Source organism: Vanessa tameamea, chromosome 13 (assembly GCF_037043105.1).
Source record: "Vanessa tameamea isolate UH-Manoa-2023 chromosome 13, ilVanTame1 primary haplotype, whole genome shotgun sequence".
Taxonomy (NCBI): Eukaryota; Metazoa; Arthropoda; class Insecta; order Lepidoptera; family Nymphalidae; genus Vanessa; species Vanessa tameamea.
In genome coordinates, this window is record NC_087321.1 from 4,072,917 (window position 1) to 4,093,216 (window position 20,300).

Here is a 20,300-nt window from a genome sequence, read left to right on the forward strand (position 1 = left end):
TCAAGGGATTCAAACTTCATACTAAAGGACGACTAACTTCAAAACTTCCGTCTCATCCTCTAATGCAAACAGAAGTTAGTTCGTTCATTATTTGGCTACGTAATATTGAAGCCGTGTATTTCATTCAAATGTTAGATGTTATTAATAATTAATTGACCATAACGCTCAATAATTGCAAGCATTTAGCTTAAATTTCTTCATATTTGAAGTGCCGTTGGGTTGATAGGTTCTATAATAATTAATTAGTTAAGGTCTTCCTAATGTTTCTCTTATATACATATATATATATATACCTATGTATGCTGTGTGTGTATAAATTCGCTTATTAATAAGATCAAATATATTTTGGAATATTACACTGCATTTTAAAGTTCAACGAAAAACTGTTTCATCGTGAGTCTAGATTTATAAATTATTTTCCAATTAAAACTAAATATTCCGAAGCTTAATAATGTCAGAATATTAAAATGTACGTCATAAACTTTAATACGAGTAACACAATAAGAATATTTATTACGAAAGAAAAGCGAATGCCAATACAATGCATAAAGGTGTCGTCGTTGTCGTCGATTCTCTTCGATAATATTTAAGTCATTGGCTAATTTCGTCATGTATGGCATTTCTGAGCATTTACTACCAATTATCAACATATACCACTGTGTCAAGGCTTTTAGCAGTCTTTAAACTCTTTAGTTCCTAGACATTGATGCAACAATATAATATAATAGTATGATGTCTTGCTAATTGTGAAATGAAATGCAATGAAAATAAACAACTTTACTTGAAACATTTATTGTAATAACTCGGGACAGTATCTTACTAATCCAATTTACCATAATTAGGTCCATTACTTTACGCGGTAATCGTCGGCGTTGTCGTCGTAGGATTTAGATGTTTAGGGACCAATTACAGACATTATGGGCAAGCCACGAGACCCTTTCCATTGAAATACTGACTCCGAAACCCCATTAGTGACCCATTCCAACTGTGTAACCATCTCCCCGCATTAACGGCATAGGCCCAAGATCTTAGTGATCCAAGAAATTAAGCAATATTTCCTTATTATAATCATTGGAGAAAGGTGTAAATTTAATTCTACCACGCCTACTATTAGTCTACAATATTTATGGCGAGTAACATTTAAGTTTCGTGTTAGTACAAAGTGGTCCCCTTCTAAACGTTTGTAGATTTTTGTTGGATAAAAAATGTAATAGCTATAAAATAACGAACCTAATTTAACTTTTCATAAGTTTCCAGGTAATATTATTTTTTATGTGAAAACTTTGTAATTAACGTAGATATTTCTTGCTATATAGTCTTGACTTAAGTTTTTTGCAAAGTTTTCATTTCGATAAATTGTCTTTTAACGGAATATCGATACAAAATCAATCGGTTGACTGTAAGAACGTGTTGTCAAATATATATATATAGAATATCTGAAATATAAATTTTTATTAAGAAGACGTAAAAACTTTTTATAATCCATAGTCAATCACATATGTACATCACGATTACTCTTAGAAATCTGTGTATATCTGTGCAATGTCATTACAACCTTTGAGTATCATTAGACGAGTACATATTACAATCATCGTTTATTACAGAGAGATCGTCAAATCTATCATGAACAGTTATTATCTTAGATCGTTCATCAAAAAATTCTAAGCAATCGTCTAAACTTTCGTTACTTTCAAATTTTCTCGTGACAAGGAAGTTTAAAGGTCACGTTTCGTCGATCCTCTCGCTTCTGGATAGGGTTATAATTTATTGTTATGACTCGTTTCGACGCGCCAACACTATTGTTTTCTGAATGTTATCGAAGACTGTTTGGAAATAATGAGTCACTTCTATTCATCGTGGAACATCTCTCATTCATTGTGCGAGTCTGCTATTAATTATGATAAGCGTATTTTGGTATATCACAAGATGACTAATAAATTTGAGTTGTCTGTTCGATAGAAGCTATATAATGTTTTTATATGATTTATCCGAGACTTTATCTTATAAATAATCGCAAAAGTATTATTTGTTATTTATTAAATACGTTTCAATAATTTTGGAGGATCTGACAAAATGTAGTTATTCTCTGAAATACATTTCTTTAAATCGTAAAACAGGAGTTCTGTTTGACAACGCACTTACTTACTGGTCTTAGTCTCTATAGAATACTTTATTGTATTCATCTATTTTCTACAATTGATAAATGGAGACCGAATGCTCTCGCTTCCCTTTCTCGGCGATTGTGCGTCGTTGAATATCTTTGTCGAAATCGAGTGTCGATTCACTGTTAATATTGTTGTCTTCTTGATTACATCAGAACTGGTGCCATTAAATTGTTGGAAAACAAGTTCTTGAAGACGTTATCGTATAAAATATATTTTTTATTGTTTGTTTTAATTATATATTCTAATTATACAACATTGTATAAATACCTTCTAAAACTATTTCCGAAATACATACAATTTTAAAGATTTTAATAGGCTAAATCCATTAGGTGCAACTTAGAGTATGTGTAATACTTTTACATTATCATCATTACAAAAAAGAGTTTTGTTTAGTTCTTATATTCCATTCGTATCGTGTCAAATACAATAAGGCGTAACTTTCTAAGCGAGTTTTAACAAAAACGTATACACCGTTATGACCGCAGAATATATAGAATCTCCAGCTTTGACCGAGGCACTCGGACCGTTAGAGTACTTGACCATTCATATGTATTGTTCTTGAATCGAGTGTGTGCGGTTTGAACTGGGAACGTGCGACTTTCGTCATAGAAAATGAAATGGTATTTAATATTATTGTGACGTTATTATTTATGCTACAATGGTCATTATGCTTTATTCAAATGCTCTGATTTTATTGTTATAATATGATTCGAAGAAGTTTAATAGCAGATGATATTTTATTTAACTATTAATACAATTATGGCACATGATATAATTTTTTTTGTAAGAATAAGTTTAGTATTATTTACCTATACATTTAAGTAAGACAACTTACCTCGTGATTATAAGATTTTTTTAAATCATTATATTTAATTTTGAATCATCGTTTATATCAGGATCGTTATGTTTTCTTAGTTGCATCAGAAGTAAGTTATTCCTTTCAATAACATCTTATCTCCGTGTACCAAGTATAGTCAGTAACACGTCGCATTTATACAATTATTTTCCTACCGAGAGTTATCGATTCCTATTAGATGTTTGACCCAACGACTTAATGTGATCTCCGACGAATAGTGGGGAGAACCGCAAGGGAAACACGAAACAAATATATATTACCATTACAAATAGATAGTTCCAAGTGAGTATCAAACTCTCTTGGAACAATCGTATTACAATATAATGTTTAATATTTCATATTAAGTGAGCTGCGTTATTTCACTCGTATATAAGTTCTAAATGTTTTAATTTTAATAAATTTAATCCTATTGAAGTTACTCGTAATAATACAAATCCTTCTCAAGTTAGCTTATAAATAGTGAATGTATAAACTTATTTAGATTTGGTACAGGGTTTTTGAAAGAGCCTAAATCAACAATTTATTAGATATATCAGTTTCCTGACTTGTGTACATTAGCTATTCCAACAAGTTCATTGTGTTCCAAATCCTTTCATATGCGAATGATTAAATTTATATGCGAATAAACTTTTGTTCGGTTTGATTCGAATTGAATTTTGCATAGTTTGATGAAAATTTAACCAAATGTTGATTTTACAATATTATCATCTTATTCAAGTTTTAGGTTCTAATACGACGAATTTTTTTTTATGCATAATGACATTGATCTTCACTTGATTTAAAAAAAAAAATTGTATATAAATTTATTACTTTGAAATAGTGATCGTCCTCATATTCATTAAATATTTGATACATCATACATATTTTGAAAAAAAAAATTACGTTAAAGATTGCTATTCTCTTGACTTAAGCCGTAAATGTATTGCATTAACGAGTTACATAATAAGAACAGCTTGTCTAGTTATTGTAATGGATTCTATGCTTTAGGCTAGTACAAGGTCAGTGCCAATGACCGCTTCACCACGCTATAGTGTTGGCAATAAAGTAGATTACGCATTCATTCAATTTTATTTGTTTTAACTTCTAACTAACTTTGTTTAAATCTATTTGTTTGCATTCATATTAAGCAAATTGATATCACCTATACGATTAATTGCATATATTATATATAAAAAAAATTGCTTATAATATATAACAAATTTAATATTCTTAGTTTAAAAACTAAAAACATTCTTTTTTGTTAATAACTAATTTTTCACTGAACAAAAAAGTTTGAAATTTTAATACAAGGTAAGTTATAACTATTTATACCTTCTGTCCAATTTTCATCCATCTAACAATTTTTTTCACAAAGTTATAAACAAAAACGCTTTTCACCCTCTCAACCCCCTAGCGTTCACCCTAGAGGGTTGAATATTTTAATTTGTTGTTATTTTAACGTCCCACACCACATATCAAAAAATCATAATGATACTAATTACTTGACCTTCATGGGCTTTATTGACTGGCCTATTAATCATGATATGTTTCTAGGTTTTATAAAAAGATCGTAACTATTATTATTATTTTATTAAACTATTAACGTTAATTTAATTGATTCTAATATTACTAATAAATATGTCGAAACTATTCATATTATTGTTATTGAATGTTTCGGTTCCACTTACGTCATTTTTCCAAGAATGCTTGACACAATTTCTTGCAGGGAACTAAAGATTTCCTAGTAGTCTTTAAGGGGCCGACACGTCGAAATGATATCGCATACAAATGCATTTTTCCTAATGCAACAGCACACCTGTTTTAATATTAAACAAAAATAGTGTGAATCCAATAATAACTGTATAATAGTGTAAGCTATTCCAAATTGAACTTTATATAATGTAAATAGATCATAATTTGTATTGGCAGATCTTTAAAACACGAGAGGTCCGTGAACACTGCCTCAGGTCACACCTGAGCTGGCAAACGTTTTTAATCATACGAAAGTCAAATTAACACGAACTTATTACCATCTATTTTTCAAATTCGTTTTTTCGGTAAAAATTAATACCTCATTAAGGCTCCTCGAATTATAATATGACTTGGGGAAAAAGTGCCAATTTGTTGCTGCATTATCACCGAACAGATTACAATTATGTTTAAGTAAAAGTATTTTTCTTTTCCTTACTTTATTAATACTTTATGACTTATTTGAAGTTTTCAATTGACAAAAATGACTTCAAAGAAGATTTGTAGTTGCATGAGTACTACCGCTAATTAAATATCTCATAAATTGTCACGTCACCAACAAATTTTAATTACTGTTTAGCACAGTGCGACTCTTTTTAACACAGATAGTTTTGTAAGCCAAGCTTCTCCATTATTTTATTATATATTAAGTTACAATAATTCGACAGGTTACCCTTTATAATTAAATAATTAAAAAAACATGTGAAATACATATAATTTAAACACCATTAAAGTTTATCGATGGATCCATATGTAAAATTCTCTCAAAACTCGTAAGGCAAAAGTATTTGAAACCTGTTAAATGATACCGTTACCGGAGGTCGTTTGATTAGTGGTATTACTATAATCTTGCTTTTATTGGATAACGTGGCACGGCCGTTGACTTTTATTGTATCTTCATACGCTATTGGTCATGGAACCCATAGATGACATACTTTTAAAGGGCGCCTCCATACATTATTTATTTGGAACATCTGTTATTACAATTACTATTCAATTTATGATTATGAATACATTTTTCATAAAACCAGTTTCTGTTACAGGTTTGTATACCTAATTTGTGTCTAATTTTACATTAAAAAAAATTAGTTGATAATTTAGTTCTAAATAAAAAATAACGAAGAATATGACATAGCGTTAAGACTATTGTAAATACCATTACAATAAATTGGATTATGTGCGTTCGTCCCACTTGTATAGAATTTCCATCAGCGACTACTGGAATTTCATATTTATTGTCATGCATAGATTTATTTCAGCAATCATCTCCAATTGAATAATCGAATAGCGAATAGCCTGGATGTTCTCATTGCGGTTGAATTATGATGAATACATTCATTGTGTGCTACATTCGATCTTTTGTTCGACGAAATTATTGTAGATATTGCGTATGCTATTGTTGCATTTATGATCGCTTGTGTGTTTGGTTTTCACTCCTGTAAATCCCGTTGGCGTTTTAGAACCAAAACAAGAAGTGTTTTTGTTCAATTGTTATGATGTTTTTCTTTGTGAAATTCAGTATGCAAGTTGTCTTATATAATACAGTTGTCTTAGAAATCTTTAAAAACTGAGATAAGTTCTGCGTTCTTTCTCAAGCGGCTTCCAAGTTATCGTCAAGTAATATAAAAAAAATCAATAAATGCATTACCAATAACTTCAGCTTACAAGTGTGTCTTATTGAGTGTGTTTCCAATTTCTCTTATTTGGAGAATTTTGAAAGTATAATATAAGCATATTATAAATGTTTATATGTATATAGTTAGTAATTAATGTTATTTTATCTTCTAATTATTCTTAACTAACATACTCTTTATTATGAAAGAATAAAGTGGCCCAGTTTATTTACCAGTTTATTTATATTTTAATCACGTATTAGCGTAATTCATCATCAACGCCGGTGCGTGGTGATAAATGAATTAATTCACAAAGTGCAGAAAGCAATTGCTTTGATCACTTCCAGCTCAATTACTGCCACTACTGGTACAAGTATTTGACCCAATTTCATTAAAATTTCCATGGCTTCGCTTTTAAGTAGATTGTGTGCTATCTGTAAATATCAATGAATTTTCGAAATTATAAATTCAACGTTTATCGCTTTCGTTAATAGCGTTAATGTCATTCTCGTGTATTCTGATAATGAAATTAATCGTAAGCCGATTTGATTATTTCAAATAGTCTGTGACAATATTCCGTGTCGTCATTAAATTATTATTTTACCTAGGATCGCTGATTTTGGTGTAAGATATCGTTAAGAATTTAGTGTTTTATTTTTTACTAACTTGTTTAGATTTTGACCGATAATACAAAAGTTTAACCACTTATTTGACGTGTTTTATTTTAGTTTTTGGAATTTTATCTTTTAAATAAAATATTTGAAAATGTATAAGTATAATATTGTGTACTTGATATGATAATTGCCAAATGTTTTAGAAAATATTGAGATTGATTCAAATATACACATAATTAAGAAATTGATTTTATTATTTGAGACTTCTTAGACGGAGAATATTAAAGAGAGGATGAACTAATTAGGGACAGTCAAAGATGAGAAATAATATAATTTTGGAATCATGAAATGGTCGTATTCGTACTATTATGATGAAAATTATATATTAACTAACATTAGCATTTCTCATTATAAATTAAATACAATCCAACTGGAATTTTCTAGTTATATATAGTGTTCTAGATGCGTTTCAAATTTAAATCCTGGACTTATCCATAGAGTTTTCACATTGCGTATGTGCAAGATGTATTTTTGAAGCGTTCAAATAGACCAATTTGAATGCCAACTGCTTTGAAAACTATTCCAGTATAAGTTCTACTGCAACCAGGCTTATAAATCAATCATTGGTGCTTACAATTTCTCTTTGATTTTTAAAATAGAACACCTTTATAATGGGATTACAAGTATTTGATTTAAATTATTTTAAAGGAAATTACAAGGCATCCTCAATGTCTATCAGATATAAAACTTTTTAAATTAATCAATCAACAACAGTAAAAAAACTGGCGTCTCTGGTGGATATGGAATTTGTAATGATTTTGGTCTTGAAAATTTTACGAGTTCAATAAAAATATAAATACAGATTAGCTTGTAGAATAAACGATTTTTTTTAATCGTTCTGTTGCTCGATATGATATGTAAGTATATTCACTTTAATAATAACGGCTCCGTTACAAAATATTAGAAAGGATATTATTTGTATATTTTGCAACGTCAAAATCTTAAAATTATTTATTATACACCATATATGTATAAATAAGGATAAAAATATCCTTACACTATAAATAATATCATAAGTTGACCCAGCTCTAATCGCACTTGGTGGTAGGGTTTTGTGCAAGCCCGTCTTTGTAGGTAACACCGACTCATCACATATTCTACCGCCAAACAGTAGCACTCAGTATTGTTCTGTTCCGGTTTGACGGATGATGATCCAATGTAACTATAAAGAATTATAGTTTCCAAGGTTAGTGGCGCATTGGTGATGTAAGGAATGGTTAATATGTCTTGAAGCGCCATTGACAACATACCATCAGGTAGCCCATTGGCTTGTCCGCATATCTATATCATAAAAATCCAATAAAGCACCTATATCTTTTTCGCGTGATGCAAGCATTTATAGTCATACCAATATAAAAAAAATATAAAAATTCAAAAAAAAAACATACAATAATAGTAGCATTATAGATTGAAAGACTTTTTATTATTGCTTTATTAAATCAGGCTCTTGCAGAAACTTTTGATTCGCCATTTTATAAATTAAACTCGACAGTATCATTGGTTCGGAACGTGAATTCAATCGAGAAGAAACAACAAGAAACTCAGCAGTTATTCTGTTGTATTCATTGCTCACAATATATCAATGAGTACTAATTGTAGTAGCTTTTCTATAATTAATAATATAACTAGGTCATTCCTGGCTTTTTATATATATGTATATATCTATTATTAATTCACGTCACCAAGTATATTAACGGTAATATTATTCTCGCAGTATTCTAACAACTACTGTACAAACTTCATCTCAATAGAATGAACGATGCGTGAATGCATAGAATGCGAACAAAAACGAGCATTAATATAATATAAGATTTACGACTTTAATTATGTTGAGTATACGGCGAAATATTAATGATCTTTTAATATAAACTTTTAATTTATTGACTGGCAAATGTGACAATGTTCCAGTTTTATTAATGTATTATTGCAATAATATTTTGACATGAATTATGATAAGTGCATTCAAAAAATATTGAATCTTATTAAGAAATCTAATAAATATTTCTAAGGTCAAATATTTTGAATAATCAAACCTGACCTTAAGCCAAGTAAGGATGCGATACAGCGAAATAGCATCTTTGATACTTTCACCCGCGACCTTTAACCTTAAGTCTTAGTCGGGCATGGTTATGTATACTTGATTTACTAATAATAATAGACTTGACACTGCGGCGTTTCTATAGCCTATTGTAAAGTCTTTTGTTATTAATACCGTGTAACAAAAATTACATTTGGTATTTTTATATTTTTTTTTACGTCGATGAAAGGCAAATGGTTAATTATTTTTATGTTGCTGATAATTGTTTTAATTAATTGTTGCTGATCTTCACGAAAATGTTGTCCGTGCCTCTTTAATTTGTTTTTTTTTTGTCTGTGCCTGCCTATTTTTATTACGAGGCAGCATTACAATTTAAGTTTGAGGATTAATTTGTATTTTATTGGATCGATATTTACAATTCAAGTGCAATATTAAATACTGATTGCATTATATATTGTAGTTATACGTTATTATGTACACATACGCAAGAACACTCACCTTTCCGAAACTACCATTCTAACATTCCGAAATACAAGTAATAGGATGTATTGTGGTTTGGCGGCACAATAGGCGGTGAGTGGCTACAACCGTCCCAAGCGAGCCTTCACCGAGTCCTTCCACCAGTAAAGTCACCAGTCTCGTATGTGGTCTACATACGTGTGTGACGTTACATACGTGATACGTATGTAGTGTCGATAGATTTTCTTATGCTTTTGAGAAAATATTTTTTGAAGGCAATGCTTTTAAGTCGAGGCGTATGTTAATTAAATATTAAATAACGTATTACCACACACATTGAAATTTATAATACTCTTCGCCTTTGACAATTCACTTGGCTAACGGAATATAAAAACGTTTCAAAGGGTACAGAAATAAAGTTGGCGTGTACTTAACATGCAATAGATCACGCTTAAGTAACTTGTGGCTCAAACTGGCTCTTAGCCGACTGTCCACTAGCCTGTTAACATATTTACGAGCCCTCTGCGACCGAAATGTAATAGGCTTACGAAGCAAAACATAGGTGCCTTAGTCGCCAACCGTTTTTTATCGACGCGTTCCACTTGACCTACATTACCTGTGTATAGTTGTTTCGTGACCCAAAAGCGTTAGGTCATTTTCATATCGTTATGTATATCACGTATATATGCCTGGATCATAATAGGGTTAGAATGCTGCGTTTCTTTTGTCGGTTCTGCTCACGTTGAGTTATTTCTTTCCGAATGGGGTATTTCTTCAGGTGGTAGATTTTTGATACTCCATTATAAATGTTACGCTTTTAAATAAATATTTTTACTGTTATAGACTTTGCTAAGGTAACCGAATAAACCTAAAAGGTGCTTTTATAATAGTTGAATTTGTAGTATCATAAGTAAAATTTTCTTAATTTTTTTCTCTCCAACAATGCGTTTGAAAAAGCTTAGTTAAGCTAAAGCGTTGGTAAAGCTTGTGCTAAGAGTGGGAAGGAATATAGACTGAGGAGTCAGGATCGTACTTGCGACGTTCACTTTGCTATACAGTCCATAAACTGTTAAGCTATATTGGTTTGAGAACAGATGAAATATCTGATGAAAATTCATCTTGTTGCCCATATCTTACCTTAATAAGTCAGTACAGTCATATACAGTCAGTTTTTCAACCGCTAAGTATTCAGAAAAGGTCTTTTTGCTCTAAAAGATCTACGGAGAAGAATCAAACTAGATGGATCTCGTTTCCTTTTTAGATTTATGACCTCAAAGATTCGGACAAATTGGATGTCAAACTAAGATTGAATTGATACCGCCAGGAGTTCAAGATATCTTGTTACCAAGTACCCAATTCAGCAAAGAGTTTTATTGTTTCTTCAAGTGTTTTGAAACCATACATTTTGTAAAATACCTCTAAGGCATTGAGCCTTGTGATTTGTAAATAAAATAATTTTCTACATTTTATATTTACTAAAGTATAGAACATTATTAATGCATACAAAAATATTTTCGTATCCCATTTCAAAGTTAAAAAATCTAGAACAAATTAATCGTGTGCTAGGTAAAGGTAATCTTTGTTTAATTAAAATGAGTTATAAATAGGTTTCAAAAATAATTATTAAGATCGTTGGTGCAAATCAGGGCAAGTACAATTGATTTTTTGTGTGCAATTCATCTTGTTTTCGGAGAGAAAAACACTAATAAGTCGGTTAGTCGTATCGGTGTAATATTAAAAACTGCGTAAAAAAAAGCTTAAAATTTTTTTATATTAAGTATACACAAGGTTTTGAGCCTCTGGAAAATATTCATTCTTTATATTAAAATTTAAAATTATAATTATCCTAATAGCATTATTCATTTTTTTCGGTAAATATATTCGTTATTCAGTATGTCGTATTGTATGTACACTATACGATACCTTATCAGTATTAAAAAAAAAACAGTAAAATTTTAATTTAACAGTATTAGTGGCGACCGTATCTTTTCGCAGGTCGTATTAAGCAAGCGTATCTGACAAGTGCCTACGTAAGAATGTAACGAACGTACTGCGCCCACCGTAATGTAGGCAATATTTTTTCCGACTTAGCAATAAATCCCATGAGGCGTGAGATCACGTTCATTCCAATGTTGTACATAAGTAACCATATTATGTAAGAAAAGATTCCACTTCAACATGCGTTTTGTCTTGAGGCACGATATTTTCTTTTTTAATAATATGCGAACCGGTCTTAGAGTTTACGAGTATATTCGTCTAGACTCATCAGTTGCTTCGCCTTTCAGTCTTATATTGCAGTGTTCCGGTTCAAAATTAACGTTTGAGAAATTTTATGAGCGATCACTTACAATCAGATGAGTGACTGGCCAATAATCCAATTGTAAAATAATATATATTATATAAAATACATTGATATTGTCAGCACTCATTGAAATTAAAAGCAATAGAAAATGTTGGTAAATTTCACTACGATAATATAAATATCAGTATTGTGGATTTCTTTTATTTAATCCAGATATTAATATAGAAATGTGGTAACTGTAGAAGTGGGAATATCGACGCAATATATCATATAAATTAATAATGTATTCTCATTTCCATTGGTAAATTATGAGGTGATTCGTGATACTTAATAATTAAATTCGATAAGCGATATTAATTTGTAAACTTAATTGATACGATCTGTGCTATAAACGGGGATAGCGTGAAATTACACCGCGGTTGTTGAGTTAAGTTTGCTATTCATATCCATACGTTTGGCTGTTTAATGTTTTCGTTTGAAGGGTTATTATTAATTTGTAGAAATACTTATGGTAGAGGTTTCAGATAATATTTAAATGTTATTTATTGTTAAGGTCTAATAATGTTATAAATGTATTGTATGCATATATGTATTCTTATATAGAAAGTATAAGTACAGCAGGGCAAATGGGTCTCTTGATAATAAGTAGTTACTGCCGTAGAACATATTGGCATTTGGCACTGTAAGAATTTTTAATCATTTATACTTTGTCAATGTGAAGCCAACCATAGGGCTTTAAACGTTTTATTCCCTGTGCCTATAATAATATGGAATATTGTTCTAGGCATAAGGAATAAATTACGCAAACACTTTAAATTTATAGTACAGATAAATTGAAAAGTTAGAGTGTGAATTTTATATTTAAGCTGATCTCTGTGTGTGTATTGGTATTATAATGAGTTCATAATATATTTGATTCGCCTAATTTGAGAACGAATTACGACGATTAATATCGTAATAAGCGTTTTTAAGTTTTCATTAATTGATCCAGCAGTAATTATAAAAATCAAAGAAAAAATGTTTCGAAATTGTAATACGAATGTTTTTTGTAAGCGTTGTTGTAATTTGATACTGGGTACAATTTTTTTTTTTACAGATTTGCAAGATTATGAAAAATACATTTAAAAGTCAGTTAATAATGAGCGTTTATTTTTTTAATGAACGAAGCATAAATTAGCGTTTTCTCTTTGGTAGTTTAAGTTTTAGACTCTTGCTATTCCGCAAGAGTGCATATTGAAAATTGTTGAAATGATTCTCTGGAACCAAAATTTCGAGAGCTATGAAATGGGTTATAAAACTTCAGTTGCTACGAGAATTGCGAAAATAATAAAATTTTGGTACTTTAATTAATGTTGTCTTTACGTCAAATATTAATGAGCCCAGATGGCTGGAATACGACGCGCCGCCACGAAGGCTGTGAGTTCAAACTCAAGCAAATAATATCGAGTTTTTATAGGCTAAAAATATTTTTATAATTATTTTCGTGTTCAGTTGTGGAGGAAGGAAATTGGATGAAAATATCATGTGTCGCATGCTCGAAACGGTTCCTTGAGACTTTCTACAGAGTCTATTCTTAATTGACTGTATTAACTTAGTTATTTTTATTTTATTAAATAATACTGATGTACTATTAAAGATTATATTGATTTCATAGAAATTTCTAGATATTTTTACTACAATTAATATATAATTCAATAACACAAGAACGTCGGTGAATATCTAATTTCAATATTCGATTGATTTATGTAAAGTTATTTTATTCCACATTTTCATTTCGCAGGCAAATCTTGACAGCCGTTGGTCGAAAATTCTCCGTGACTTCCAATCTCGTTATATCAGCTGCATTGAAAAGGTAAGCGATATTAAATTTCTTTTGTTTCACATTGTCTTAGTCGACAAATATTCAAATACGCTTTCAAATTTGAATAAAAAACCTAACTATGTACTCCTTAGTATATATAGGTATATAAATATTTTAATTGAATAAATCTTAGATCAATATGTATGACTGCTCAGTGTTAATATGTTTCTGAACAGTTAAGTAAACTAAATTGTTTCCCGATTTAATTTAATTCAATAATCAAAGTAAGAGAGATGTGTATGAATAATATACATATAGCGTACATATGTACATATATATGTATCTTCTTTCGAATTACGAAACAATGATGTCATACAGAGAGAAATCATTGTTTAAATAAACGCCCACCAAAAAACGTTTATAAGTACAGCAGTAAGTTGTTATATCAATAAAATATTGTATATTAGATGTGGTTTTTTAAGGAGTTGCGTCTATAACATAAGCTTCGGCTAAGAAAACGGTTCGAAAATTTCAGCTTTTAAGGAATTGGCAGGAGCACTAACTTTGTAAGAATTGAAGATAGGGGAAAACTTGTTGACTTTATTCTATTGTTTATGTAAAATTGTTGATTTGTTGAATTTATACTAATTGAATACGTGAAACTTGTTTCTGAGTAAGCATATAGATTCGATATCAAAATTTAGTATGCTTAGATAGAGAATATATTAATGATTTAGTTATTCAGAAATTAATTTTCCGAAAATATAAACAAAACTTAACTCAATATAATATTAGTATAATTCATAATATAAAGTAATATTATAGGATCTCACAGTCTGTATTGAAACAGATGGCTGTTTTCAATCACAGACGATTGGTCGTAATCAACCAAGATGCTCCGGCCAGCAAATCGTTGATGGCGCTCCTCGATAGTATCTGATGTTGTGCTACATAAATATTCCACTATTTCTCGCTAGTAGGTTGGCTGTGGTACTTTTAAATTGATTTATCCGAACCTGCAAAGTGTAAATATTAGTTAAATGCTTACAGATGAAGTTACCTGATTTTTTTTAACATTCTACAAATATTGTAACGAAAGTTTGTCCGTTCGATTTCACTCCTTAACTACTGAACAGTAAAGTCCATCGCGTACCTAACACTTGACCTTCCGTTCACTCTCACGTGGCCAAAATCACGGGCGAACACTAGTATTTCTATTTTCCCATAACCAATGATATTGAAAGTTAGCAAGGTTGTAGTGTAACTTCTCCGGTTGCGATCTGACTAAAGGTTCAATGTGATGGCACGGTTTCAATTATGTCACTCTTACTGCGGGTCCAGATAAAGCATCGATTGACGATTTGTTCGTTTGGTTTGTGGAAATAACATGTGTATTTGTATTAATGATTAATCAATAACTGATGTATTATATGAAATAATTTAGTCGAAACTAAATTTCGAAATCGCTTCAACAATCTCTGTCGAATGCACTCTGAAACAGTTTCACTAAAAATAAGCAATAATAGTCAAGTAATATTTAATTTAATAAATAACTACTAACTCTCTAGTATCTTTTAGATCTCAAATTGAATCGTTAGTCACTAAAGGTCATGAGCTTCACAAGGTAGCCATCGGATGCTATAATTGAACTTGTATAGAAAGTGTGAATAAAGATATCTAAATATAGACTTTATTGTAAGTGTAAAGAGTTCAAATTACAAAAGCTATCATATTATTATGAATATAATAGGGTCTTAAATTTATTTTTCTCGCCGTATGGCATTCTCTTAATAAAATATTTTCATTGTATATCTGGATAAGGGTTGTATGATTTTATTATTGGATTATAATTAACTAGCCGATTCTGTGGCTTTACCTGCGAGAAAATTATAAAACTAAGGGTATATATGTGAGGGATGAATTTAAAAAAAAGTAGCCTACGTTTTTCCTGGAATTCAAACTATCTCAACACTAAATTTCAATCAAAATCGGTTCAGCGGTGTAAGTGGTAACAGAAAGAGTTACTTTCGCATTTACAATATCAGTTTAGATGAATGAATAAATTGATTAAAATTTGTGAGATAATTTAATACTATTCAACCGAACATTGATGACTTCTGGCGTACACGTTATCAATGACGTATTAAAATATGACGGGAGTATTAAAATTAATAATATACATTGAACTTGTATGATATATAGGAGTATACTTTTTAAACAATTTGGTTATAAGTTTCCATATTATTTAATCAATGTAAGTATATGATTTTAATCTACAATCTTATAATTTGTTATAAATAGAAATAGTTTCTGTATATATATATAGTTAAAATAATAATTGTATATTTTATGGGTAGTGAGAAAGTTCGAATAGATAATGATTTGAGAATGAATCATTAATCGAAGTAAAATAAGGACATGAAATAAAATTATATAGTATAGAAAATATTTTTTTTATTATTTAAAAATTTTTGTATGTCATTGACAATTTAAATAATATCGATATCAATATAAAATAGTAACATCACTAGACCATTAAGTAATTAGAGACGTTCTCTTATTAAAAGTGCGAGTTTCTATTGATCGAAGCTACAACAAATTATATAATGAGCATTGAGCAATATGTTGTCGGGGAATCAAATAAAGACAGCGGCGTTCTTTGATGTAGTGAATGAAATATTTTGTAAAATTATCCCAATACATTTTCCTTTTAAAAGAATTTTTTTTATTTTTTTATTTTATAAATAAATTTTAAATTTCGGTCGGAAGCTATTTTTCATAGCATAGGTTTGTGGACGGGCAGATGGGCCGCCAGATGGTGGTCACCACTGCCCATAGACATTGGCACCGTGAGTAATTTTAACCATCTCTTGCATCGCCAATGCCTTGCCTTTTGAACTGAGATGTTAGGTCTCTTGGTTGCCATTCGTCTCGTGTACGACGGTACGTTCCGTCTCCATGACTTAAATCTACGCAATATTTGACTCGATACATGACTACGGGCTGCTAAATGTTCCGCTTTATGGTAAAATAAGCCGTGTTAGATTGAAAACCTATTTAAATGAAGTCAGAAATTTAACGTGTGGCATTGTCAACGTGCAACGTTGTTGGATGATTGACAGCGCTATTCGTTCCCAGCATTATAAAAAAATACATAATTGTTTATCTCTCTGAGAGTCTTTTACATTATGTGTCAAGCCCCATTTTTTTGACAAGGTCCCCCTCATGTTAATTTCTGGATAACACTAGACACAATTACTTGTTATCTGTAGTTACATGACATACTCAGACTTAGAAGCACTAGGTTGTAGAATATATGATGTCTGATGTATTCATCCAGTCGGGCTTGCATACAGCCTAACCACCAAGGTAACATGTAAGTAAACAACGGGGGCCGTATTTGATGAAAGTTGTACAATAAAACATTGATTTCTCTCTTTTTGCTATCATTGATTTGCCATTTGAAAGGAGACGAACGCTGTTCTCTTAACAACCGTAACTCCCCCCCCCCTCGCCTCCTCAAATAGACGTTTATAAGTAAAGCCGTGGGCTTTATAACTCAATTCTCGTTTATAACAAGGACCTTTGAGTGTATCCAAAGTTGGATAATAAAGCAGTTATCTCGTTCATCGCTGTAATGTCAATACTGTGTATCGTATTGTATCAAGAATTTGTATTCGAAACGAGCAATAAACTCGCTAAAATTACATTTACTTGACATGTCGACGAACGAAATTTAATTACAAGTTGCGGGATACGGTGTAATTTTCCAACGTACAGTAAATTTCAAGCCAATCTTCGTTTTACTGTTATCAAAGTAGAAACATTTTTAATTAGACTAAATTATAAGCTACTTGACTGAGTGGATGGAACGTGTGGACTTTAAAGGACATATGTGGATTCCAATCGGGTAACACGATACGATGTTGGGTTTTGGGGAAGAGGTTTTCAGATGCTTATTCTTTTATTAAATTACATATTTATTAATAATAAAAAGTTATGTTTTACTTGTTGGTAGGGCTTTGTGCAAGTCCGACTGGGTAAGTTGGCTCACTCATTATTTATTCTACCACCAAGCAGCAATACTTTGTATTGTTATGTTCTGGTGTAAAGGGTAAGTGACCAGTGTAACTACAGACACAGAACTTAACAATTTCGTTCTCAAGGTTGGTGGTGCAATGAAGATGTAAGATCCTAATATATAGACACGATCCTAAAATTTCTTACCGCGCCATTGTCTCAGGGCGGCGGTGACCACTTACCATCAGATGGCCATTTGCTCGTGCAACTATTTCATGAAAAAAACATGTACCTACCTTCTTTTGAACCAATTATCTCGTCCTGTGGGACAAATTTTCTTCGTATATATGACGATTAAAATAAAATAGGTAGAATTATTTGACGCATATAACGGATTATTTTCAGATTTGTAGCTCGTTTCGTAAGAATATAATTTGTCTTGAAATAGAATATATTTTTCATACATTCCAAATGAAATAGTTTCACGTTTTCGTTGTTTTGTTTCCGAAACAATTAGATCTGAATCAATTATCTCAGTGGAACAAGTCTAGGTTCCATTCCTGGTGAAAGGTATTGCGCAACGACTTGTATAACTGCGCATCTGACCGCATGTGAACTAAAGATTCTCATATACATATTTACACCTTTTATGTCACTTTCTAAGCTAACAGAGAAGACGTCTCCGTTTGAATTATCACTGTCTATTCGATTCTCTGTTATGTAAATATTTATTCGTTTTGAAATTATTCTCTCAGTTTGATATCAGTATATAATAATATCTTGAATTACTTTATGTATTGCGTCACGAGAATTTCTTGAATGCTTTAAATTATTTTAAATTTGGAATTTATGATATTACATTATTTTTGAATGCGTGTGATTAAATTACATTGTTTTCTAAGTCGGACAAAATAGAAAGATGAAAAATATTTACTGAATACAATGTTACTATTACATTTATGCCTATTAAATATATATAGCGCAGTGATTTTTTTTAATTGAGTCGCAAATCTAAAAATTTAAACTCCGATTTGAAAAATCGACATTAGATAGTTTATTAAGTGGAAGGTAATCACGCTACGACCCGGGGGCGACGAGCGCCGCATTAAACGACATTTCTTAGTGACATTTAACGCGGACGAAACCGCAAGGCGCAGCTAGTTCATATATGTATATGAATATCGAGTAATAAAACTTCTTTAAAAATATTACTTATCAGAGTTATGGCAAATTATATGCGCGATTTAGATAAAGCTGCACAATGCAGTGCAATTCGCTTTGCATTAATTGAGATTATACGTAACGAAGTCATAATACGTAATTAACTTCTCATTGGAAAATGAAGCGAATAATTATTATGTTACACTTTTATTTGTCGTAGACATCTAGGAACGATTCCAATCGAAACTGTTAACTTAGGCTTAAATGAATCTAGATAAATATAATTATAGATATATTTAAAAACCCGTTACATTATTCTACGTCTACTCCTTCGTATATATTAGCACAAGTATCTATAGATCTCATTTGACCCGGATGTAAAGGCACGCGATGCTAAAGGTCGGGTGATGCATCGTTACGAGCCTTCGCGGTAAAATAATTCTGCAAGATATTGTAGTATATTATTCAGGTTATAAAAAATATAATAAATTATATTGTAACGTGATCAGTAATAAATAACGAGTGCGGGTAAATTTATTCGCATTGAATATAACAATATTTTAGTAAAATGGTGATGGGTGCTTAAAATTACGCAATAAATGTGCGATCACACGGTTATGATTGTCAAGTAGGTAACACTTTGCGCTTTCTTGCATAAACCAGTTTGCGTAATTAAACGTTTGCATGTAACGGTACATTACATGCATCTCCGAAAAGAAACGCCGGCTCATTTATCATTGTAATGCTAAATACTTATTTATGATTTCTGATTTCTAGTGGTTTTAATGCCGCTAGGAAGCTGGCCTTGAATTTAAAGTACGGTACATTTGTAAGACCGGTACGGTCTTCTGCGCAAACTGGATTGCGTATCTTATCCGTAATTTGAGAAGAATGAATATCGAACTGGTTTCAATCCCTCGATATTATTACACAATAAGCTTCTGTTAAAGTAATTAGAATATTAAATATACCTTATATTGAAATACCAGCTGGTCAGACAAGAGCATTTTCTCTGGCATCCAAAAATAACATAACACGAACATACAATGTGTTAGCGATAAAGCCTTATGCATTATACGTTCCTCTTTTGTTTTGGACTCATATTGTACTTTACTAATATAAATATTTGTAATATTTGTTTAAGACTTTAACGATTACGCGTAAAACCTTCCCCTAGTCGAATTGTAAATTTCATACATATGACATATGGGAATGATTTAACGTTCTAAGAGTTCGTTCCTGATGCTTTGTCTGTGTAATGATATTGAACCTTTTATTTAGTATCATAACATATTCTAGAACGTTTATAATGAACTAACATTTCTAGAAGATGAAAGTTCCATTGCAGTGAGATGGAAAGTAAATAAATGAAAACATTTACCGTCTCATGTGATACTAGCTAGTCGTTACGATTTTGCACGGGTAATATTACTGTTCACGAGAATACGTGATATATTTTTTTAAAATTATTCATTATAATAAA

At 30.8% G+C, this 20,300-nt stretch overlaps 1 protein-coding gene across 1 annotated transcript in view; it reads left to right on the forward strand.

Annotated features, from left to right (window-relative positions):
• Positions 1–20,300, forward strand: part of LOC113397851 (putative polypeptide N-acetylgalactosaminyltransferase 9) — a 191,065-nt gene that overhangs the window by 78,549 nt on the left and 92,216 nt on the right. Inside the window, exon 2 of the mRNA XM_064216777.1 lies at positions 13,616–13,687. The gene's annotated coding sequence lies outside the window, so the exon portion shown is untranslated. The remainder of the gene's footprint in view (positions 1–13,615; positions 13,688–20,300) is intronic.